This window comes from Schistocerca piceifrons, chromosome 8, assembly GCF_021461385.2.
Source record: "Schistocerca piceifrons isolate TAMUIC-IGC-003096 chromosome 8, iqSchPice1.1, whole genome shotgun sequence".
Lineage (NCBI taxonomy): Eukaryota > Metazoa > Arthropoda > Insecta > Orthoptera > Acrididae > Schistocerca > Schistocerca piceifrons.
This window is the reverse complement of record NC_060145.1, coordinates 329077405-329092221: the sequence shown is the minus strand read 5'-3', so window position 1 is coordinate 329092221 and position 14817 is coordinate 329077405.

The following is a 14817-nucleotide window of genomic DNA, read 5'->3' as shown; positions in this document are numbered from 1 at the left end:
CAGAGCTTGTGGGACAATATTTAAGACAAAAAAACTCATTTTTAGTAAATGAGAGTTCCTATTTTGTTACTTATATTTTATAACCAAATGATGGTTTTTAATAATGTATAAGGAAATATGCTATCTACTCGATCCAATATTCCATAGAGAGTGATATAGCTTCAAATCGAAGTAACCATTGTGGGGACAGGTGATCCAGTTCTTGAACGAATTTTTGGAAGTTATTAATGTGTGGGAGTGCAGGTGCACATGGTGGGGTGCAGGGATTGGAGTGATTCATGAAAGTTGTAGGAAAGCAGAGCACTGGGGAATGGGGCACTGATGTCAGCAAAATATGACATGCATGTAACTGCAGTCGAGTCTCACCTCCACAAATGCATAGGAGGGGTGCTTCGGGTGAGGGGTACATCATGAAAAATTTGAAGAAGTGCAAGGCCTGCCCCTTCCCTCCTTGACCTCAGCAGGAGATAGGATGTTGTGATTTTTGGAATGACCTTGGCAATAAGAAAGTGCTGATGCTGCTGTCATAGAAATATGACATGTGTAGTTGCCTCAGCTGCAAAAGTGCTGACAGCTGTATAGTCAGCGAATTCCTGGCTTGTTCTCTCCTTGCCACACTACTCTCCTGCAGTCACAGTTGTGTCTTTTGCTACTATACAAAGTTGCTATAAATACTTTGTACATTTGCAGAAGGTGGCAAACCATCCAAATAATTTTATATCAAATTAAATAAGTTAGGCAAACTAAGTATGTGAAAAATTCATGATTTTCATAATCAGTCGCTTAAAAACACATGCACATATGCATGAGAGCTTACACACACACACACACACACACACACACACACACACACACACACACACACACACACATACATACATACATACATTTATTTAGTGAGGAAGGTATGAAGGAAGATAATCACAACATTATATGTTCAATAACATATATATATATATATAATGGTCCCCCTTGCTAACATAAATGTTTACAGAATAATGGGAGGCAGAGTTTATTAAGGGGGAACTATTGTTAAAACATGTTGTGTATTAGTTCAGATATGTTGATGAGATTCGCTGTACATGGAAAGGTTCCACTAGATATCTCCAGAAGTTCTTGAAAAATATTATGGCATACTAACATGACAGTATGGAGTTAGGAAGTTCCAGCATTAATTTTCTAAGCATCAACTTACAGTTAGAAAACAGCAACTATAAATTTTTAAATTTCCCATGAAGAGTCCGTTATCGACAGTTCATCCCAGCTTCCTCTCAACATCCAACCAATCTACAAACATACAGCATTCCACCAAACGATCCACTGTCTTCTTTTATCCCTGTTTCCCAAGATGGCTATGACCATGAACACAGTGCAATAAAAAACTGCTACATAAATAAATTTGAATCAAATATTATTAACAGAATATTCCGTAAATAAACTGAAAAATCAAGCCAGATCCCTGCTGTATCCAGTGAACAATGTAGATATACTGAAAAAAAAGGTGTAGGTTATTTTTTGTACATAAAATTTCAAATAGGATAAGCAACACTTTAAAGCCAAATGGTTTTTCTGTGTTTTGCTATGTCATACAAATATTGGACAGCTGTTTACTCAGTTCAAAAGATAAACAGCTACCCATCATGCAAATATCATATGCCAAAAGGTCCTGGTGTAGTGGACAGACTGGGAGGTCTGTCTGTCTGTACTAGGCTCAGAGATCACCCTAGAAACTGGAGATTGGTTGGGTTGTTTGAGGGAAGAGACCAAACTGTGAGGTCATCGGTCTCATCACATTGGGAAAGGATGTCGGCCATGCCCTTTCAAAGGAACCATCCCGGCATTTGCCTGGAGAGATTTAGGGAAATAACAGAAAACCTGTCGTCCTCCCGAGTGCGAGTCCAGCGTGTTAACCACTACACAACCTCGCTCGGTAACTCATATTGAACATATTGTACAGCTCCCCAGATAGTGACAACTCGTATATTCATATGGAAATATCAGAAGAACTTCTGTGTGTAGCATCCTAGTCCATTAAACATCAAAAAATGAATTTCGCTTTACTTAGTCTTTCAAACATGGGCGATTGAATTAAATATTTTCTCTTCCATTCATTTTCATGTGTCGAATGACCAGACTAAAACCATTGTAGTCTCCCAAAAATCCATCTTTAAACATGTGCTTGTCAACTGTAACACATAAAACCATTAAAAATGAGTTTACTATAAGGAAACAGTTGCTCATCATGTGCGTTCCTCAAAAAGTGAAGCAACTGAAGATCCACAAAGACAAAAAATTGCCTGATAAAAAGTCTCCCTTGTGCATCCATCCTTATATGAGTGTGGCACTGTAGCATGTCGAATAGAGCGGCAAGTCACGTGCTCTTTACGTAGTAACATATTAACTTTAGATTTTAAAAAATTATGTGAAAAACATTGTACAGTAACTGGAGATTAAACAGTCAGATTCTTCCTTTGCTGTACATTGCGTAATGGAACCCGCAGCTACATAATAGGTGTAGAAGTCCTATAAACACAGAGAAAGCGTGCAAAGCTCACTCAGTTAGAAATATCAGAAATTAAGAAACAGATTTACGTATCCTTACATTGAGCAAACTAAATTCAATTATTCAGCCCTTTTAGATAATGTCACAACCACTACATAGGAGAGGAACTTTGGCGCCTTCATTCATAAATAGATAACTGTGTAAATTCCTGTGTGCATAGATCTATTCTAACGTATGTTTATCTGTAGTTATTGTATAATTTATCCTAATGAATTTTGTAGAATACGTTCGTAACTGCGTCAAAACTGTCAAGAGAGATGATGTTCATTAAGTCAAGAACTGATAGATTAGAAGTCGATATGTTGATCTTTGCTTAGTTCCCTCATGGGACCCATTGTGTACTAGGAAATGGGATTTTACCCCAAAATCTTACGTCGTACAGTAACAATAAAGTTTGTGAAACAATGCTGAAAAAGTGTTTCCTTTAGTTAATACAATATGCAATGTTTCACTAACAATCTCCAGTTGAATCATTTAAAATCATATATATTTGTTCCTGCTTAATGCATTGTAAGTATAATGCTTGCATTCCACTTTATTTCTGTTTGCCTCCATCTGTCGTACTTTCTCAAATATAATGGAGAACTCCAAAATTTTTATGAGTGTTGGAGGATGGTAAAGTGTATTGTCTGTAGCAGCTGTTAATAATGTGTGAACACATTTGCGTAGTTACTGTTACATTTTTAACACTTGCAGTGAAGAATGAACTGGACTTTAAGACTAAAAAACATACTCAGTGGCAAGAAACAACACCAGAATTATACATTCATTCTGTGATAAGACATAATAAAGTTGAATACAGCTTCTGTAGAGACTTGCTAACATGATGTTTTCCGTTAAATATAAGCAAATGCGCCAAACGTATGTGAAAAAAATGAAACAGGATTTAAACAATTACTTGAACATGTTTAAATCAAGCAGTCTACACATGAATCCATGAGTAGGAACAAATGTATGTGAGTCCACAGAACACTATGTGACAAAACCAACTCCTGTTTTATATGAAACAAAACAAATACAGAATCTTTTATTCTACCCAATATTACTGTCACAAGTAAAGATCAGGCAGAATATAAGTAACAGATTTACAAAGCAATTCAGTAAGTGCAATACACACAAGAAGTTCGTAATCAGGAACACACTGCCATGAAAGCAGTTTCTGTTTACCACAAAACGAAAACAGACATTGGAGACCAGTAATAAATAAATGTGAAGGACGACTGATAAACTTACAATGCTTTTAGCAACCTGGCAGTGAATCAAGGTCATGTTATGGGAAGTCCTTACGTGAGTTTCACCATCTTGCACTATGAACTTCAGGCAGTATAGAAACACAGTCGCCTATGTTAGAGGCCAGAGCGTTGAAGTGTGGCAATGAGGCATTTAACTAGCAGCTAGGGATAGCTGGTACCTCGTGCCGCTTCTGCAGTGTCCATGCATGGGCTTGACACAAGAGCACATGTGCAAAGTTGCTCCCTGTTAGCTACTTGTAGTGTGCTGTGTGATTTACCTTGTGTCTATAGTGAGTGCTAATTCAGCTACCATCTCATAATGTTTGTGAGTCGCATTTGTCAGTGTGAGTATGAACTCCACGAGTATTTACATAGACGTGTTAAGAAAGCGCACTCTCCAAAGTAGGAAGAAGTTGTGCCAAAAAAGGTAATAACAAACGAAAAGGTGATTACCTATGCAGTTCATGCAAGAACGTTGTCAGTCAGGTGTCAGCTCTTCAGCAGGAGATTCATCTCGTAACGATAAAGCGGAGTTTACATGGACATGTTTACATGCATTAATTGACTTCAATGCGCGCCAGCGACCGCTCACAAAGGCGTGAAAATTTCCAGTCCAAGCATGTACAATTTAGGTTTTCAACATACCGCCAACTGAATTAATTCGTGCGAGCATTCGAGTCGTGACTTTAATTGCAATTCAAATAGCCACAGAGGACTTGAACATGGAAAACAGAAGATGCAGATGTTGGTTTCGAAAGTGGACTGCGAAGAGAAATGAGCTGGGAGCATCTAGAATGCAATGTAGGGTGTTGGAAAATGAATACGACGCTTCCTTTCAAAACCATTATCGAATGAACATATGTAGTTTTGAACATTTTTTGAGACACATAAGCACTTCTATTCAGAAAAAAGAGTGCCTAATGTGGGAGGCTTAACCAACTGTATTTTTGCTTCTCTTGCTACCGCAGTATTCTTTCAAATCAATCAGCAATAGAAAACAACGGTAATGTTGGCTTATAAATTGCGCTAGCTGTAGGATCACTCTTCACTGAATTCTAACCTTTTTGTTCTCTATCACGTCTGCATTTCGTAAACTTGGGATTTTGGTTTTTACCCCATTTTCTTCAATATGTGGTATATATTCCCTCATTCTGGTGCAATGTCTCTTATTGCTTACCGAGCGAGGTGGCGCAGTGGTTAGCACACTGGACTCGCATTCGGGAGGACGACGGTTCAATCCCGTCTCCGGCCATCCTGATTTAGGTTTTCCGTGATTTCCATAAATCGTTTCAGGCAAATGCCGGGATGGTTCCTTTGAAAGGGCACGGCCGATTTCCTTCACACTCCTTCCCTAACCCGAGCTTTGCGCTCCGTCTCTAATGACCTCGTTGTCGACGGGACGTTAAACACTAACCACCACCACCATCTTATTGCTTCTTCCTTCGTATTTCTAAGTACCACAAACACGATTATTATTTGCAGAGCTCTAGAAATTGAACACTATACTGTAATGGTCACATTTTTGTCACTGTCACTGTATTTTACACTTCGGAAACAAAATAAAATTTACTTGGTGTCAGCTCTCAAACGGACAAAAACAGACTGTATGCTATTCGACAAGAAGAGCCATCTCGCAAAGACAGCGAATAAATAGTGGGGGAAAGCCAATGCGTGCAAGTAAGTAGACCCGGCTTCAACTTCAATTTCTACATGCGACAGTTGCGACGCCTTGCGATTTTGGGTGTTTACACACGCATCTTTACGTATGGAAGTCAACGTGCACAGATGATACATGCCCATGTAAAACCTTCTTAAGACTACTATTTATTTGCAGTATTTGTGACTTTCATGCTTTGAAGAAAACCAACGAAATCCAATAAAGTTAAAATTTGCGTGTTCCTTTGTATTAGCCACCAGGAGAAGTCCCACCGTAATAAAAAAAAAATGATTTTGGGTTAATAGCAATGAACAACTCAAAGAGTAGAAGTATGGTGGTCATTGCATCTGCATGGATAGTACTCGTTGTCTCATTAATTATTGTTATCGATTCGTGACTGTGCTTAACATAGATGAACTGAGACAAAGTCTCCTGCGTGCATTTTTAATATAAAATAAGGCAGATCAAATGACGTTGTCTGCATTTTTGGCGAGAGTGCATTGGGAAAGAAATAAAATTATCCCTAACATATTGCATCAGATATGCCACATTCCTTTTATAATGCACAGTACACTGTCATAGGTGCGCCAGAGAAGAGACTATTCTGTAGTTGACATGTTGATACAGGGTGGAGATGAAACCCCTGCAGAATCAAAACGAAAAAGGAGCAACTCAAAGTGTATAAGTTTGTCCAAACGCTGTTATAAGCAAGCATGAAGTACTTGTGTGAAGACCCTGATACTTCAGAGTTTTGACAAATTTCGTACTTGTTTGTTATAAGCAAAAACAAATGTGGACATATGCTGCATTCTGGCTTTAACACTGCTATCTGAATTGAACAAATGCACAAAACAGTTAAATATACTTATTTGTATGGCAAGAATCTTTTGACAAAGATATCCATGCCATTATGACTATTGTGAGAGACTAAGTTTTACCATACATAAAGGCGAAGTAACGTCTAAATTGTCTGATCTTTGGAAGAGGCATATGTCTAGTCTTACAGTATCAATTGCTATGGTGATTTTTGGGAGTTGTATCTTCCTCGGAAAAGAAGAGGATCACACTATCTATCAAGTGATACAGACATTTGAGTGAAAAATCTCATATACTGAGTGCATGGCATGTGTTCATCAGTACATGTACAGTTGTCCTGATTCAGCATTATGTGGTACGTGTAAACATATACATTCGGTATGCCACATGAAAAACAACAGTTCTGTTGAAACTGGTATGGCTGAAAAAGACATCAGTGATTCATTACTGATGGACACTGATGTAACTCAAGAGGAAGAGGCACTGACACCCGCAGAAGCATTGAAAAGGCGGAACACTTCTTCATTGCACTGGAGGAAGAAGGTATTTATATATAAGTTAGTGTAGATAACTAAATCAATGAAAGTGATGGTCTACAAGAGGAGATTAAAGCAATGGAGAAGCAATTAGTACCATGAAATGCAGGTGCTTAAAGGCAAAAGCTGATGCTGGGCCTCACAATTGTATCCCAGAGCTTATTTTCGGCAACGAAAAACAAAAAGAGAATGCAGAAAATCATTTCAAACTCATTTAATCAAGAGGAAATTAATGTCATTGCACCAAGTTTGTGGCTATAATAATTTATCAAACAAACATTCGTCTTGTATAGATACGTTCACGAATATTGCATGAAATGTTGAAATTCACGTGATTACGTTTAGTGAATATATTTAGAATTTAGATTTGGTTACATTTACTGTAAACACAAATGAAATATACTATCAACAAATTCAATTTAGTTGATTCAGTCATTCGCACATCAGAAGTAAATCCCACTTGGCTCCATAATGAATTGGAACAATAAAGAATGTTTGAATACGCATTTTTCTTACATAATTTTTCAAAATCTAAAATTAATATTTTAGTATGTAAAGAGTATGTGACTTACCGCTATATTCGACATGCTACCTAAAACTTTCGAGATGTAACAGTGCCACACTCATATAAGGATGGATGCACAAGGGAGACTTTTATCAGGCAATTTTTTGTCTTTGTGGATCTTCAGTTGCTTCACTTTTTGAGGAACGCACATGATGAGCAACTGTTTCCTTATAGTAAACTCATTTTTAATGGTTTTATGTGGTGCAGTTGACAAGCACATGTTTAAAGATGGATTTTTGGGAGACTACAATGGTTTTAGTCTGGTCATTCAACACAGGAAAATGAATGGAAGAGAAAATATTTTATTCAATCGCCCATGTTTGAAAGACTAAATAAAGCGAAATTCATTTTTTGATGTCTAATGGACTAGGATGCTACAGATAGAAGTTCTTCCGATATTTCCATATAAATATACGAGTTGTCACTATCTGGGGAGCTGTACAATATGTTCAATATGAGTGAGACGTCATCTTGAATATATGTGTGCGCATGCAGTATTAAACTATGGGAGGGCAGAATAGGAAAGACAGTTATTTGTTTTCATGTCGGTGCCCAAAGCAACAGAAAAGTTGCGTCGCTATCACATTGTTACGTATACTTACCTATGAAATCGTTGTACAAATTTCATGTTGCAGACGAAACAGCTCCTGTGTGCACCAGTGCTAAAGCAGCCAGCCAGTTTGCGCATGTGCACTGCTGTAAAGGCTCAAGGTACCTGCTACCTCTTGGTGCTAATTTCAACGAAAGTCTGTTGCATGCCTGTGGCTGTTTGGTAGGAAATAGAAGTGTTTTTATACTTTCGTGTCTTCTGCTTAACCCAAATTTACAGTGTAGTTGTGGCATACTGGACTCTGGTTAAATTTTATCATTTACTTATGGTTACAGTCGAAGATAAAACACAAATTTAAGTATAGAATTCTACAATACTCTAATAGACGTTCCGACGGGCATAGGCTACTTATTTTTTTAACAATAATGTACAGGTTTTCTGTTAAAACCGACTGAAAGAAAGAAGGTGCTGTGCTCTTAAAATGTGCGGTCTCGTTTTCTTTCTGGCAGTCAATTTTTGTATAAGGTGGCAGGGCATGATAATGTTAGACAAATTGTTTCTTCCATATATATTGTTCCTCTTTACATATAATATTAAACAAAAATTATACAGGGTGATTCAAAAAGAATACCACAACTTTAAAAATGTGTATTTAATGAAAGAAACATAATATAACCTTCTTTTATACATCATTACAAAGAGTATTTAAAAAGGTTTTTTTTCACTCAAAAACAAGTTCAGAGATGTTCAATATGGCCCCCTCCAGACACTCGAGCAATATCAACCCGATACTCCAACTCGTTCCACACTCTCTGTAGCATATCAGGCGTAACGGTTTGGATAGCTGCTGTTATTTCGCGTTTCAAATCATCAATGGTGGCTGGGAGAGGTGGCCGAAACACCATATCCTTAACATACGCCCATAAGGAAAAATCGCAGGGGGTAAGATCAGGGCTTCTTGGAGGCCAGTGATGAAGTGCTCTGTCACGGGCTGCCTGGCGGCCGATCCATCGCCTCGGGTAGTTGACGTTCAGGTTTCATAACTAACCTTTTTCGTAGGACTCTCCATACAGTTGATTGTGGAATTTGCAGCTCTCTGCTAGCTCTGCAAGTCGATTTTCCTGGGCTGCGAACAAATGCTTGCTGGATGCGTGCTACATTTTCATCACTCGTTCTCGGCCGTCCAGAACTTTTCCCTTTGCACAAACACCCATTCTCTGTAAACTGTTTATACCAACGTTTAATACACCACCTATCAGGAGGTTTAACACCATACTTTGTTCGAAATGCACGCTGAACAACTGTCGTCGATTCACTTCTGCCGTACTCAATAACACAAAAAGCTTTCTGTTGAGCGGTCGCCATCTTAGCATCAACTGACGCTGACGCCTAGTCAACATCGCCTCAAGCGAACAAATGTACAACTAAATGAAACTTTATAGCTCCCTTAATTCGCCGACAGATAGTGCTTAGCTCTGCCTTTTGTCGTTGCAGAGTTTTAAATTCCTAAAGTTGTGGTATTCTTTTTGAATCACCCTGTATACTCAACTACGTGCTGTTTTGTTTTCTTCATCAGTCATTTTTAACAGAAAGCAGGAAAGCTGTATGTATGGCTTATCGCCTTATGATTGGAATACTGCTACGGAATCTGTATCATGCGAACACTTGGAATCCTACCTCTTTTCAGATGAAAACTATGCGAAATACTGTCACTGAAGCTACAATCCGCACAAATTCAGCAGCAGGACAGATCTCTCATACCCCAATTACCAATGATCCCAACCAGTTTATCCACTTATTTTACGGGACTTAAAGAGTCCCAGTGAAGTTTTCTTTGGCTATCACAATAAACAAGACTCAAGATCAGTGAGAGGAGGGAAGAGGAGACGGACAGAAATGGAGGGAGAATATGGATGTATAGAGAGGAGATAGACAGAGAGAGGAGGTGGAGAGAGAAAAGGGCGGTGGAGATGGACAGAGAGGGGGGGGGGGGGAGAAGGAGATCAGGACATATATCTGATTAAGTGCGAAGCATTGCTGGGTTCAGTACTATTAAACAGTTTAAATGGTGTTATGTGTCAAGATGTGCTCAGTGAGCAGTTTTATTCAGAACAAAAGCGGATTTTCATTTTTTTTCGAATTTTTCATTTTTTCTTTCATATGATGTACAGTACTGTCTCTTTCTTAAGGCAGTGGCTGAGCCTGGGCTGGCAAGGTACCCAGTTTTGCATAACAGTCACACTCATTCCACGTGAACATCATACCACTGTAGTATTGTTGATTACAGACACTGTGTTTGAATACCACTGGCAGAGGGATGCCCACTAAAGCACCCTCCGCCCATCAACAGGAGGACTGGGCCAGGGGTGGGGGGGGGGGGTCGTGGGAGGGGGACAGTCATGTGGGACGCACTGGACGCATTGGTGGGATTACATCAGTATTTGGAACACTCTCTTGCCTGTCAGCACGGCCTGCGACCAGATGTGTCCATTAGTTCCTCCCTGTGGGGCAACGATGCCTTTCACTTTAACTGGAGCAACCTCCTGTTGCCATAGCGAATTTGAGTTTAGTGTACCTCTTTTCTTTCGAAGACCTTTTCCCAACACTACCAGGATTTAGAAAAGATTGCTGTATGGTGTGGCAGGTGGCAGTTGACGCTAAATAACGAAAAGTGTGTGGTGATCCACATGAGTTCCAAAAGAAATCCGTTGGAATTCGATTACTCGATAAATAGTACAATTCTCAAGTCTGTCAATTCAACTAAGTACCTGGGTGTTAAAATTACGAACAACTTCAGTTGGAAAGACCACATGATAATATTGTGGGGAAGGCGAGCCAAAGGTTGCGTTTCATTGGCAGGACACTTAGAAGATGCAACAAGTCCACTAAAGAGACAGCTTACACTACACTCGTTCGTCCTCTGTTAGAATATTGCTGCGCGGTGTGGGATCCTTACCAGGTGGGACTGACGGAGGACATCGAAAGGGTGCAAAAAAGGGCAGCTCGTTTTGTATTATCACGTAATAGGGGAGAGAGTTTGGCAGATATGATACGCGAGTTGGGATGGAAGTCATTAAAGGAAAGACGTTTTTCGTCGCGGCGAGATCTATTTACGAAATTTCAGTCACCAACTTTCTCTTCCGAATGAGAAAATATTTTGTTGAGCCCAACCTACATAGGTAGGAATGATCAACAAAATAAAATAAGAGATATCAGAGCTCGAACAGAAAGGTTTAGGTGTTCGTTTTTCCCGCGCGCTGTTCGGGAGTGGAATGGTAGAGAGATAGTATGATTGTGGTTCGATGAACCCTCTGCCAAGCACTTAAATGTGAATTGCAGAGTAATCATGTAGATGTAGATGTGCCCCATTTCCCATTCATTTCCATCCTAATCAATTCCAGGACATAGAAAGTGGTGGCAGCTGCAGTGGGATAAGTTCAGCGTTAGGACTGGCTGACACGTTTCGTTTGCAGATAGTTGCCACTTGAATTAATACGAGCTGGCAGTCTGTTTGTCTGGTAGTTACCAAGTAACTTTGATACCCTGTTTGTGCTTGCATTTGGTGTGCTCGCCACGTTCAGCACGTGCAGAGTGAACTGTCAACGCATTAGGCAGTAGATGGGCCCTTTGCTGGTGGGCGCACCCCCCACCCCCCCTGGACTGCGTCACGCTTCTGCCGCAGTTTTCGCGTTGGTGCGGGCACAGTCTGGCGCAGGCCGCCTGCCATGCCCCATCTTCGTAGTGGCGCCTTCTCGTCTCGCCGCCGAGAGTCCATGTCGCCTCGCCGCCGCAGCACTCATCTCGATGCCCGCCCCTGCTCTATCGGCACCGTCGCCTTCGTCGCTGTCTTTGTCGACGCAGGATGATAATGTGCCACTGCAATGCGTCCTTACTTCTCTACACAGTGCGAGCTGCGAGCTTCCGCCCCACGTACGCGTCGCTGCTTAATCTAGTATAGTCTACTGTTGAGACCCTTCTTTTGTAACGTCGTTGGCCTCCAGAAATCTTGGCCCTAATACTGTAACAATAGCCCATAGACGTCTCTGTGCTTAACCGGAGAGGCCAGAAACCAGCCGTTGCTGCTTCAAATGATCAGATGGATCATCTCACGCTCTTACAAACGTAATGTGATCAATAGGCGCTTGACAAATTATTTAGAGAGACAGCTTGATAAGGCTTTACACGAGCCCTGCTGTGAAACCCAGCAGGCGTCAATACAGACTGCTGCGAACTCCTGCAGAGCTCCTGCAGTGAATCCCATCATTTATGTCCCTAATGTTCCCAGTACCCTCCCTGCAGTTACTATTGTACCTTCATTTTCTGGAAAACCACGTGAAAATATCACCATGTTCCTCCAAAGTGTTTGCAATGAAGGGCAAGCATGTTCTTGGGCCAACAGCTTTCTTTTAAACGTAACAAAATCAAAACTTTCGAGCGATGCACACAAATTAAGTGCAATCAGTTGATGTATTGCGTGGCTCAGTCACTTTTGATGTCCCGGTGAAGGAGTTAGCAGAGCGCCACCCCGACAAGTTGGGAGATATGTTATCAACACTCTGACAGAAGAACGGAGAGGGTTTCGAAAAATTTTCTGATCGTGTCAGAACTGTATCTTACCAAGATAGAGAAAAATCAAACACGTAATGACGTGCTAATCGAGAAGGCCGAAGACAGAGCGATTGATGTGTTTGTACGGGGAATTAACCCACAGATCGATAGTGAGGTAAAGTAGCCTCACCCATCTCTTTGCAAGAGGCAGTTCGATTAACATTAATACGCGAAGAAGCAGAACAGTTCGTTTCGACTAGTGTGCGCAGTAACGAACGGCGCCGAGTTTCTGTCAACGATACCGTCAGCGGCGTGGAAGCCAAACCACACTGCAGAGCGTTGTTGCATTCCTTGTTGCACAAAATGCCGCGCGATCGGGCATCCTAGTGAGAAATGTCCACAACACCAAACACAAAGTTTTCTACAAAGGGCTGCTCCATATAATGATGAAGAAATGGGAGGTCCCAGAAGAACGACACACAATGAGAAAACGAACAAGGGGTAAGCCCTGTCATCCACCCTCGCCACAGGCCACAACTATGATCCAGTCAAGAAGGGAAGGATTAATGAGGTGCCGAATTCAGTATGAGAAGGTATTTTCGGAGGGAAGACTGTCCGTATGTTAGTAGGTACCAGCAGGGCCGGTCCAAGATGTTTCTCCCACACAAGCGACTTAAAATATGGAGAGTGAGGAGAAGCAGACGAGATTTCGATATTACACACACCAAAAAAAGTTTTGCATCACTCGGTTCCCAGAACTCTAGAAGATATACGTTGACTGTGGATATTGTATCACAGACACAGTCCCTTTTACTGTTCAGGGATGTAAACAACCATGCATGAGCAGCGCCTATTAAATGGAGGGGGTCCGACAGCCGATCCGTTCCAGTCATTCCACCAGGTAGGAGGTACATGGCTCGTGTTGTCTGTAATCCAACCTAGACGGTCAATACCGCGGTTCGATCGCGTCCGAATTATTACTTTGTTCCAGGAAAGGCTCTCAACAAGGGAAGTGTCCAGGCGTCTCGGAGTGAACCTAAGCAGTGTTGTTCGAACATGGATAAGATACAGAGAGACAGGGACTGTTGATGGCGTGCCTCGCTCAGGCCGCCCAAGGGATACTATTGCAGTGGATTTCCGCTGCCTACGGATTATGGCTCGGAGGAACACTGACAGCAACGCCACCATGTAGAATAATGCTTTTCGTGTAGCCACAGGACATCGTGTTACGACTAAAACTGTGCGCAATAGGCTGCATGATGCGCAACTTCACTCCCGACCTCCGTGGCGAGGTCCATCTTTGCAACCACGACACCATTCAGCGTGGTATATATTGGCTCAACAACATGCCGAATGGACCGCTCAGGATTAGCATCACGTTCTCTTCACCGATGAGTGTCGCATATGCCTTCAACCAGACAACCGTCGGAGACGTGTTTTGAGGCAACCCGGTCAGGCTGAACACCCGAGACACACTGTCCAGCTAGTACAGCAAGGTGGAGGTTCCCTGATGTTTTGTGGCGGCATTATGTGGGGCCGACGTACGCCGCTGGTGGTCAAGGAAGGCGCCGTAACGGCTGTACGATACGTGAGTGCCATCCTCTGACCTATAATGCAACCATATCGGCAGCATAATGGCGAAGCATTCGTCTTCATGGACGACAATTCGCGCCCCCATCGTGCACATCTTGTGAATGACTTCCTCCAGGATAACGACATCGCTCGACTAGATTAGACAGAATGTTCTCCAGACAATTCAGTTACACAATTCACTGTTTTGGCAGTAAGCATGCTCCTCAGTCACGAGGAACTTGTGTACGAGGCCTCTTCCACAAGCTCCAATAGAACTGCGTACATAGTCATTAAAAACTACCACCTCTGTCGGGATCAGCTGAAGTATGGTAAAAGTTCTCTGGACTGATGAGAAAACTCGAATACCATTGAGATCGGACTTTCTGTTCGATCCACTCAGCCGGAACGACATTTTCAACTGATTGCAAATCCACATAAAGCGACACATAAGTAAACCAGAAGTCTTAGGAAGGAAGTGTAGAGTACCAGTTTGTGTTGGCGGTTTGCTGAATGAGATGTCGACAGTACAAGTGGAACGATATTGGCAATATTGGCAGGGGGAGAAGAGGTTATAGAAACAGAAGTTCATTGTGAAGAACCGTTTAAGCAAAGTAGGAAGAAGAATTTGCCTGTGAGATAGGTTCGTGCAATTACACCTCTGATAACGAAACAATTGTGGGAGAAGTTGGCACATCAGGATCTTTTGTACCCAGATCTGGAGGAATATGCATAGCTGTTCGAGTAAGAACACTTTTGCTCTATACGAGGCTCACTCGAG